The sequence below is a fragment of the Bos indicus genome, chromosome 20 (assembly GCF_029378745.1).
Source record: "Bos indicus isolate NIAB-ARS_2022 breed Sahiwal x Tharparkar chromosome 20, NIAB-ARS_B.indTharparkar_mat_pri_1.0, whole genome shotgun sequence".
Classification (NCBI taxonomy): Eukaryota; Metazoa; Chordata; class Mammalia; order Artiodactyla; family Bovidae; genus Bos; species Bos indicus.
Window position 1 is genome coordinate 30,280,208 of NC_091779.1, and position 11,867 is coordinate 30,292,074.

The following is an 11,867-nucleotide window of genomic DNA, read 5'->3' on the forward strand; positions in this document are numbered from 1 at the left end:
TAAAATAATTGAACTATAGTTAACTAACAGTGTTATATAAGTTTCAGGTTAACAATATTTTTGTAGATTCTGCTTCATTTAAAGCTATTACAAAATAATGGCTATATTTCTCTGGGCTATATGATATATCCTCGTTGCTTATTTATTTTATACATAATAGCTTGTATCTCTTAATCCCCTATTCCTATTTTGCCCCTCTCCCTTTCTCTCTGTTTGTTTATCATGAAGATTAAGTAAGATTAAATAGTTGAAAGCTCAAGGCACGATGTCTACCGCACAGAAAGCAATCATTAAACATTAACTGGAGCAGAAGCGAATGCAAAGCATCTACCACTCCTTTCAGCTACAAGCATCATACAGTCAGCTGTTTCCTGGAATATCAAAACAGGAAAGACAAAATGTAATCTGAAATGCAAAAGTAGGAAGCCAAGAGATACCTGGAGTAACAGGAAAATTTAGCCTTAGAATACAAAATGAAGCAGAGAAAAACCTAACAGAGTTTTGCCAAGAGAATGCACTGGTCATAGCAAACACCCTCTTCCAACAACACAAGATAAGACTCTACACATGGACATCACCAGATGGTCAATCAGATTGATTATATTCTTTGCAGCCAAAGATGGAGAAGCTCTACACATTCATAAAAACAAGACTGGGAGTTGACTGTGGCTCAGATCATGAACCCCTTATTGCAAAATTCAGACCTAATTGGAGAAAGCAGAGAAAACCACTGGGCCATTCAGGTATAACCTAAAAGTCCCTTATGATTATACAGTGGAAGTGACAAATAGATTCAAAGGATTAGATCTGATAGAGTGCCTGAAGAACTATGGACAGAGATTCATAACATTGTAGAGGAGGCAGTGATCAAAACCGTCTCCAAGAAAAAGAACTGCAAAAAGGCAAAATGGTTGCCTGAGGAGGCCTTACCAATAACTGAGAAAAGAAGAAAAGCAAAAGGCAAAGGAGAAAAGGAAAGATATACCCATCTGAATGCAAAGTTCCAAAGAATAACAAGGAGTGTTAAGAAAGATTTCCTGGCTAAACGCCCGGGTGGAGGAGGGCTGGCTCTCGCTCTCCAAAGCGCGCTATGCCATGGGTGCCAATTCAGTAGGGCCCCTGCAGTATGCGTCCCACATGGAGCCCCAGGTCCGCGTCGGCACCAGCGAGGCTCAGGACGGACTCCAGAAGTTCTGGATGGTGAGAGCCGGCACCCAGACTCCAGAGGAGGTGGGATCCCGCGAGGCAGCTCTGCACAGGCGCAAGGGTCTCCCAAGGACCCCAGAGCCAGACTCCTCCCCAGCTCCCCAGAACCCTTTGAAATGGTTTGGAATCCTGGTTCCTCACAGTCTGCGACAAGCTCAAGCCAGCTTCCGGGAGGGTCTGCAACTGGCTGCGGACATGGCCAGCCTTCAGAGCCGCATCACCTGGGGTCGAAGCCAGCTCCAGGAACTCCAGGAGAAACTCAAGCAGCTAGAACCCAGGGCTCCCTGACCTGTCACCACAGAAGCAAGGCAGTGGGAACAGCTATTCTTCGATGTGGCTCCCTTATCAGCCCTTCCTCCTTCACAGATTGCCCGCCACCCCAACTAGCTCCTGCTCCTTAATACTTCTCTGGTCTGCATGTTTCCAACTTTGTTAGGTGGGAAAGTCTGAAGAGGCAAACTGCATAATGTTCAAGGTTACTACTGTGAAACCACTTGTAAACTCACATTGTCCCAGGACACATCCATGTGGAGCAGTCACAAAGCTGTTAGGTTAGTTCATATTATTGAACAATAACAACTTCACGCATCAATTAGCTGTGGTTTTTCATTACTGGATGAAATACTACACAGCTAGTGGCAGGGAAGGACAAGAAGTAGGTGCTTCAGTTTCTCCAGATCCTTAAAACTGACTTTGATGGGGGGCAAAAAACATACATAGCTACACAGATCAGGACAGAATGATTCTGCGTTGATAGAAAAACACACGTATCTGAGTAGATGGGAAATGCTTAGCAGGTTTTAAGCCAGAAAGTAAAAAGGATCTGACCTAAATTTTCAAGGGAACTCTTTCAAAAGACCATTCAGGTTTTTAAAAGACTGCCTTTCAAGAATGAGTCTTTTAATTTGTTGAGGGGCCAGAAACTCTGTGTCCTGGCTTTATTTTTCTATGAGCTTGTTGATATTTTTAGCAGTTTCTAGGAGCTTATGTGGGATGTTAGTTTTTTGTTTATAATATGAGCTGTAGTTTTTGTGTTTTAACTTCACTTATGGTGGGTTTTTTTTTTTTTTAACTTTTTATTATAAAACACATTGCATTAAACTGCACAGAACAGTTGAATAGTGTAATGAGTAAGGTGAAAGCTCTCTCAGCTCTTGTGTTTAAATCAAGTTTCTTAGAACAGTTGAAATTATCAGGTAGCTATTTTATGATTTCTGGCTTTGGGATTGCAGTTGATGGGATAATAGAATTCTCCAGGGTTTTCCTCAAGAACTTTTGTATTCAAGTGAAGTATAGGGTGAGTCCTGCACTCAACTTCTTCTTTTCTACCATAGTTCATACAGTGGATCATCCTTAGCGCTGATTTGAAATGCCACCCTTTTCTTTCGATTAATCCCAGTGTTGTATACCCTTACCATATTTTGGCATTTCCATTTTTTTCATTGATCTTAATGGAAGTTAAGACACAGGTACCACAGTGTTTTAATTCTTGAGCCTTTAATAAAAATATACTTGAATCGCTGCTGCTAAAAAAAAAAAAAAAAAGACTTCCTAAGTGAGCAATGCAAAGCAATAGAGGAAAACGATAGAATGGGAAAGACTAGAGACCTCTTCAAGAAAATTAGAGATACCAAGGGGACATTTAACGCACAGATGGGCTCAATAAAGGACAGAAATGGGATGGACCTAACAGAAGCAGAAGATATTAAAAAGAGGTGGCAAGAATACACAGAAGAACCATACAAAAAAGATCTTCATGACCCAGATAATCATGATGGTATGATCACTCACCTAAGCCAGACATCCTGGAATGTGAAGTCAAATGGGCCTTAGGAAGCATCACTATGAACAAAGCTAGTGGAGGTGATGGAATTCCAGTTGAGCTATTTCAAATCCTGAAAGATGATGCTATGAAAATGCTGCACTCAGTATTCCAGCATATTTGGAAAACTCAGGAATGGCCATAGGACTGGAAATGATCAGTCTTCATTCCAATCCCAAAAAGGACAATATCAAAGAATGTTCAAGTCACTGCACAAGTGCACTCATTTAACATGCTATTGAGGTCACGCTCAAAATCCTCCAAGCTAGGCTTCAATAGTACATGAACTGAGAACTTCCAAATGTATAAGCTGGATTTAGAAAAGGCAGAGGAACCAGAGATCAAGTTCCCAACATCCATTGCATCATAGTAAAAGCAAGAAAATTTTAGAAAAACATCTACTTCTGCTTTATTGACTATGCTAAAGCCTTTGACCATGTGGATTACAACAAACTGTGGAAAATTCTTAGAGATGGATGGGAATACCAAAGCACATTACCTGCCTCCTGAGAAACCTGTATGTAGGTCAAGAAGCAACAGTTAGAACCAGACATGGGACAACAGGCTGGTTTAAAATCAGGAAAGGAGTAAATCAAGGCTGTATATTGTTACCCTGCTTATTTAACTTTTATGCTGAGTAAATTATGCAAAATGCCTAGCTGGATGATTCACAAGCTGGAATCAAGATTGCCGGGAGAAATATCAATAACCTCAGATATGCAGATGACACCACCTTTATGGCGGAAAGCCAAGAGTAACTAAAGAGCCTCTTGATGAGGGTGAAAGAGGAGAGTGAAAGAGCTGGCTTAAAACTTAACATTCAAAAAATTCAAAGATCATGGTATCCAGTCCCATCACTTCATGGCAAACAGATGGGGGAACAAGGGAAACAGTGACAGATTTTATTTTGTGGGGCTCCAAAACCACTACAGATTGTGACTGCAACCATGAAATTATAAGACACTTGCTTCTTTGAGGAAAAACTATGACCAACCTAGACAGCATATTAAAAAGCAGTGACATACTTTGCCAACAAAGGTTCATCTAGTCAAAGCTATGGTTTTTCCAGTAGTCATGTATGAATGTGAGAGTTGGACCTTAAAGAAAGCTGAGCGCTGAAGAATTGATGTTTTTGAACTGTGGTGTTGAAGAAGACTCTTGAGAATCCCTTGGACTGCAAGGAGCTTAAACTAGTCAATCCTAAAGGAAATCAACCCTGAATATTCATTGGAATGACTGATGTTGAAGCTTCAATGTTTTGGCCATCTGATGCAAGGAGCCATTCATTAGAAGAGACCCTGATGCTGGGAAAGATTGAAGGCAGGAAGAGAAGGGGCAACTGAGGATGATATCAATTGGATGGCATCAGTTTGAGAAAGCTCAAGGAGACGGTGAAGGGGGAGCTGGGCATGCTGCAGTCCATGTGGTCTCAAAGAGTCAGACACAACTGAATAGCAACAACAAGAAATTCATTTCTTCATCATTTTATATCTGCTACAAGCTTCATCTACCCAGCTTTCTCCATCCAGCTGGCTCAGAGCAATTTAGAGGACAACTACTGTCAATCATGATAAAGAATTCAGTTCAGTTCAGTTCAGTTCAGTCGCTCAGTCGTGTCCATCTCTTTGCAACCCCATGAATCGCAGCACATCAGGCCTCCCTGTCCTCACCAACTCCCCAAGTTCACTCAAACTCATGCGCATCAAGTCAGTGATGCCATCCAGCCATCTCATCCTCTGTGGTCCCCTTCTCCTCCTGCCCCCAATCCCTCCCAGCATCAGGGTCTTTTCCAATGAGTCAACTGTTCTCATGAGATGACCAAAGTATTGGAGTTTCAGCTTTAGCATCATTCCTTCCAATGAACACCCAGGACTGATCTCCTTTAGAATGGACTGGTTGGATCTCCTTGCAGTCCAAGGGACTCTCAGGAATCTTCTCCAACACCACAGTTCAAAAGCATCAATTCTTCGGCGCTCAGATTTCTTCACAGTCCAACTCTCACATCCATACATGACCACTGGAAAAACCATAGCCTTGACTAGACGGACCTTTGTTGGCAAAGTAATATCTCTGCTTTTGAATATGCTATCTAGGTTGGTCATATCTTTCCTTCCAAGGAGTAAGCGTCTTTTAACTTCATGGCTGCAATCACCATCTGCAGTGATTCTGGAGCCCCCAAAAATAGTCAGCCACTGTTTCCACTGTTTCCCCATCTATTTTCCATGAAGTGATCGACCAGATGCTATGATCTTCATTTTCTGAATGTTGAGCTTTAAGCCAACTTTTTCATTCTCCTCTTTCACTTTCATCAAGAGGCTTTTTAGTTCCTCTTCACATTCTGCCATAAGGGTGGTGTCATCTGCGTATCTGAGGTTATTGATATTTCTCCCGGCAATCTTGATTCCAGCTTGGGCTTCTTCCAGCCCAGCGTTTCTCATGATGTACTCTGCATAGAAGTTAAATAAGCAGGGTGACAATATACACCCTTGACATACTCCTTTTCCTATTTGGAACCAGTCTGTTGTTCCATGTCCAGTTACAACTGTTGCTTCCTGACCTGCATATAGGTTTCTCAAGAGGCAGGTCAGGTGGTCTGGTATTCCCATCTCTTTCAGAATTTTCCACAGTTTATTGTGATCCACCTAGTAAAAGTCTTTGGCACAGTCAATAAAGCAGAAATAGATGTTTTTCTGGAACTCTCTTGCTTTTTCAATGATCCAGCAGATGTTGGCAATTTGATCTCTGGTTCCTCTGCCTTTTCTAAAACCAGCTTGAACATCAGGAAGTTCATGGTTCACGTATTGCTGAAGCCTGGCTTGGAGAATTTTGAGCATTACTTTACTAGCATGTGAGATGAGTACAATTGTGCGGTAGTTTGAGCATTCTCTGGCATTGTCTTTCTTTGGGATTGGAATGAAAACTTACTTTTTCTAGTCCTGTGGCCACTGCTGAGTTTTCCAAATTTGCTAGCATTTTGAGTGCAGCACTTTCACAGCATCATCTTTCAGGATTTGAAGTAGCTCAACTGGGATTCCATCACCTCCACTAGTTTTGTTCATAGTGATGCTTTCTAAGGCCCACTTGACTTCACATTTCAGGCTGTCTGGCTCTAGGTCAGTGATCACACCATCATGATTATCTGGGTTGTGAAGCTCTTTTTTGTACAGTTCTCCTGTGTATTCTTGCCACTTCTTCTTAATATCTTCTGCTTTTGTTAGGTCCATACCATTTCTGTCCTTTATTGAGCCCATCTTTGCATGAAATATTCACTTGGTATCTCTAATTTTCTTGAAGAGATCTCTAGTCTTTCCCATTCTGTTGTTTTCCTCTATCTTTGCATTGATCGCTGAAGAAGGTTTTCTTATCTCTCCTCGCTATTCTTTGGAACTCTGCATTCAGATGCTTATAACTTTCCTTTTCTCCTTTGCTTTTCATTTCTCTTCTTTCCACAGCTATTTGCAAGGCCTCTTTAGATAGCCATTTTGCTTTTTTGCATTTCCTTTTCTTGGGCATGGTCTTGATCCCTGTCTCCTGTACAATGCCACAAATATCCATCCATAGTTCATTAGGCACTCTGTCTATCAGTTCTAGTCCCTTAAATCTATTTCTCACTTCCCCTGTATAATCATAAGGGATTTGACTTAGGTCATATCTGAATGGTCTAGTGGTTTTCCCAATTTCTTCAATTTCAGTCTGAATTTGGCAATAAGGAGTTCATGATCTGAGCCACAATCAGCTCCCAGTCTTGTTTTTGCTGACTATATAGAGCGTCTCCATCTTTGGCTGCAAAGAATATAATCAATCTGATTTCCGTGTTGACCATCTGGTGATGTCCATGTGTAGAGTCTTCTGTTGTGTTGTTGGAAGAGGGTGTTTGCTATGACCAGCGTGTTCTCTTGGCAAAACTCTATTAGCCTTTGCCCTGCTTCATTCCATACTCCAAGGCCAAATTTGCCTGTTACTCCAGGTGTTTCTTGACTTCCTACTTTTGCATTCCAGTCCCCTATAATGAAAAGGACATCTTTTTTGAGTGTTAGTTCTAAAAGGTCTTGTAGGTCTTCATAGAACCATTCAGCGTTACTGGTTGGGGGATTGCTGCTGCTGCTGTGTTGCTTCAGTTGTGTCCAACTCTGTGCAACCCCATGGACTGCAGCCTACCAGGCTCCTCCTTCCATGGGATTTTCCAGGCAACAGTACTGGAGTGGGGGTGCCATTGCCTTCTGCTGTCAATTCATTTGCATTTGCTCTCTGTCAATCAGGAGATGAGGTTCCAGCAGTCTTACATAGCTATTGAAAAATGTTTGATCTTGTTATTTACTTTCTATGAAAAAACAGTAGTGGTTTTATGAATACTATTTTCTTCATAGGATGCACTTGTGTAAATCTCTTCCTGTGTCTATATTCTTCATTTGATAATAAATAGGTCATCAGTTTCTAAAATCCCTTCTAATTTCAACATTCTATTTTTATGATTCAAGCTATTAACTTTTGATGGAGTGAATTAATCCTTTCAGGACAGAAAGTTGGAAAAGATATAGCACTTTTTATTTTTAAAGTTGAGGATAGCCACAGTGTTGGTATCAGTTCTCTGAATAAGAAATCTTTATAGTATCTACATTTCTCTGAGAATGGAAACTAACAATGCATGTGTTTAAAATCTCTTCATCCTACTATTTGCTGAGTGTTTTGTGATTAGCCTCCTGATTTGGAGCACTTTTATCTTTTTGCTTATATATTTCATACCTTGTTGATGCCTATTATGAGTGTTCTTAATATTAAAGTACATACCAGCTCTGCAACTTATCATGTATGTGACATGGAAAAACCATGTACCTTATAGATTTCTAATTTTTTGTTTGCCTCTATAAAATAGAGCCAATAATATTTAACTGATAAAATTTTTAAGCTCTTACCACAGTGCCTAACAAGCACTTAACATAGCTTTTAAATTTTAACTAAGAAATCCATTATCCTGTTATGTCTTATCATAGAGTTATTGATTTTAAACATACTCATCCAAATATTTATTGTCTATCTTGTACATATTACAATTAATTATTAATCATTAGAAGAGACAAAGAAAGAAGTCTATACCTTTCCCTAAAAAACCTTATAATCTATTTTGGGAAACATGACATAAGATTCAACAAAAGCTGAATAAATATTAAAGTAGTTGTTATAAGAGATCCCACTAAATTCAGGTCAGTTCAGTCGCTCAGTCGTGTCTGACTCTTTGCGACCCCATGAATCGCAGCACCCCAGGCCTCCCTGTCCATCACCAATTCCCATTAAATTAGTAATCATTAAATAATGAATTTGTGATATAATTGTATCACTATGAAATATATGAAAATTTATATGGAAACATGGAAATCAATTAGAGATCACTGTTAGAGAAGTCTGTGTGGAACAAATGACATTAAACTAGGTCATTACAAATCGCTCAAATTGAAAAATGAGAGAGAATTGTTGCCTAAACCAAGGGAAGAGTTTTCAGGGAAACATACAGCAGCATCCTACATGCATGGATGCACACATACATATAAACAGAAAAGAAACTTTAAGATAAATTATGTTAACCACTGAGCTCTGTGCCTGATCTATAGTCAAACATCATAATTGTTACTTCTTATTGCAAGGCCACAAGTTTGGAGTCCATTGGGCAAATAAAGGCCACAGACATATTTTCTTTAGCCACATCTTTTTCTTTACATAACGTAAAAGTTAGGTTTTTAAAAGCTGATTATTTCAAAATTGAAAAAAAAAATCTGAGTGTCTGGTTTCTCTTAAAAAATTCTGAGGAATTTTTATAACTGAGTCTGTATTTCCTTAACACAAATCTACTAGGGCTGTATAGTTGCTGCTGCTGCTGCTGCTGCTGCTGCTGCTAAATCGCGTCAGTCATGTCCGACTCTGTGCAACCCCAGAGACGGCAGCCCACCAGGCTACGCCATCCCTGGGATTCTCCAGGCAAGAACACTGGAGTGGGTTGCCATTTCCTTCTCCAATGCAGGAAAGTGAAAAGGGAAAGTGAAGTCGCTCAGTCATGTCCGACTCTTCATGACCCCATGGACTGTAGCCCACCGGGCTCCTCCATCCATGGGATTTTCCAGGCAAGAGTGCTAGAGTGGGGTGCCATTGCCTTCTCCAATAGTTGCTGCTACTTCCTTTAAACTTGACCTCAATCACTAAGGTCCCCACTAACTCAGTCAGTACTTTCCAATGTACTTAATGCCCATGCATGCATGTTACCATCTTGAAGAGTTTGTCACTGACAGCCAAAAACCCTGGGAAAAGCCTTCATTTGCTTCAGTCTCCTGGAGGATAAAAGGGGCCACAGGGGAGGACCCATCAAGAGAAAACCTAGGTCACGCTGGGAGGAGAGTGATCAGGGCAAGCTCTGAAGGGAGAAAAAAAAAAATAGTAAAAGACAGCTTACTTCCTTCATCCCCTCTCCTCTAGAGAATCCCTTCTCCAAGTAGTGGAGATTCCTCAGAAATTTCCTAAGTACTTGAAGTTTTGATGGACTAACTGTATGCACTAGTGAAAAGATTAGCTGGTCTTCATCTAGGTTTTGAGGGAAAATGTTGCCTTTCTATTGCCATTTAGTCTAACTCACTAAAAGCAGTCAGCAATTTAGGGCAGATGTCCTAGTGAGACAAAGTAGTGGATATTTAGAGGGAATGTATTCAGGTTCTCTTTAAAATCAGATTGGAGTAATAAGCAGCTGAACAGGCTGCGAAGCCAGGATCAAGACAGCAGTTCCCATTCTCTCTTCTAGAAGATATACTTCAGGTGCATTGTAGGGAAATTTACACATTTTCCCCAAATATCTAGAGTGTTTCATGGAACTTTTAAAAGAGCAGTCCAGAACTGTTCTGCAGAAGCTTCAAAAGGAGAAGAGAACCATGATGAACAATGAAAAAGAACACTAGCTGCAGAATGAAATGTTTAGATCTAATATTAAGTCTAATATTGATCTAATATTAAGGGAGATAAGAAAGCCTTCCTCAGTGATCATTGGAAAGAAATAGAGGAAAAAAATAGAATGGGAAAGACTAGAGATCTCTTCAAGAAATTTAGAGATACCAAGAGAACATTTAATGCAAAGATGGGCTCAATAAAGGACACAAATGGTATGGACCTAACAGAAACAGAAGATTTTAAAAAGAGGTGGCAAGAATACACAGAAGAACAATACAAAAAAAGATCTTCATGACTCAGATAAGCATGATGGTATGATCACTCACCTAAGCCAGACATCCTGGAATGTGAAGTCAAGAGGGCCTTAGGAAGCATCACTATGAACAAAGCTAGTGGAGGTGATAGAATTCCAGTTGAGCTATTTCAAGTCCTAAAAGTTGAGGCTGTGAAAGTGCTGTACTCAATATGCCAGCAAATTTGGGAAACTCAGCAGTGGCCACAGGACTGGAAAAGGTCAGTTTTCATTCCAATCCCAGGAAGGCAATGCCAAAGAATGCTCAAACTACTGCACAATGGTATTTATCTCACATGCTAGTAAAGTAATGCTCAAAATTCTCCAAGCCAGGCTTCAACAGTATGTGAATTGTGAACTTCAGATGTTCAAGCTGAATTTAGAAATGGCAGAGGAGCCAGAGGTCAAATTGCCAACATCCATTGGATCATTGAAAAAGCAAGAAAGTTCCAGAAAAACATCTACTTCTGCTTTGTTGACTATGCCAAAGACTTTGACTGTGTGGAGCACAATAAACTGTGGAAAATTCTGAAAGAGATGGAAATACCAGACCACCTGACCTGCCTCCTGAGAAATCTGTACACAGGTCAGGAAGCAACAGTTGTAACTGGACATGGAACAACAGACTGGTTCTAAATCAGGAAAGGAGTATGTCAAGGCTGTATATTGTCACCCTACTTATTTAACTTACATGCAGAGTACATCATAAGAAATGGTGGACTGGATGAAGCACAAGCTGGGATCAAGATTGCCGGGAGAAATATCAATAACCTTAGATATGAAGATGACACTACCCTTATGGCAAATATAGAAGAAGAACTATAGAGCCTCTTGATGAAAGTGAAAGAGGAGAGTGAAAAAGTTGGCTTCATACTCAACATTCAGAAAACCAAGATCATGACATCTGGTCCCATCATTCTTGGCAAAGAGACGGGGAAACAATGAAACAGTGAGAGAATTTATTTTGGGGGACTCTAAAATCACTGCAGATGGTGACTGCAGCCATGAAATCAAAACATGCTTTCTCCTTGGAAGAAAAGTTATGAGCAACCTAGACAGCATATTAAAAAGTAGAGACATTACTTTGCCAACAAAGGTCCATCTAGTAAAAGCTATGGTTTTTCCAGTGGTCATATATGGATGTGAGAGGTGGACCAAAAAGAAAGCTGAGCGCTGAAGAATTTATGCTTTTGTGGTGTTGGAGAAGACTCTTGAGAGTCCCTTGGACTGCAAGGAGATCCAACCAGTCCATCCTAAAGGAAATCAGTCCTGAATATTCATTGGAAGGACTGATGCTAAAGCTGTAACTCCAATACTTTGACCACTTGATGTGAAGAACTGACTCAACTGAAAAGACCCTGATGCTGGGAAAGATTGAAGGTGGGAGGAGAAAAGGACAACAGAGGATGAGATGGTTGGATGGAATCACCCACTCAATGGACATGAGTTTGAGCAAGCTTCAGGAGTTGGTGATGGAAAAGGAAGCCTGGCATGCTGCAGTCCATGGGCTCACAAAGAGTCAGACATGACTGAGTGACTGAACTGAACTGATACACCATTCTACCCCAAAACATTGCCTCTGAAATTAAAAAAAAGACGCTTTATATTTACATACTAATTTAT

At 40.4% G+C, this 11,867-nt stretch overlaps 1 pseudogene; it reads left to right on the forward strand.

Moving 5' to 3' along the window:
- Positions 1-1,046: 1,046 nt before the first annotated feature.
- On the forward strand, positions 1,047-2,728 carry LOC109575057 (coiled-coil domain-containing protein 115 pseudogene; annotated as a pseudogene).
- The last annotated feature ends 9,139 nt before the right edge of the window (positions 2,729-11,867 follow it).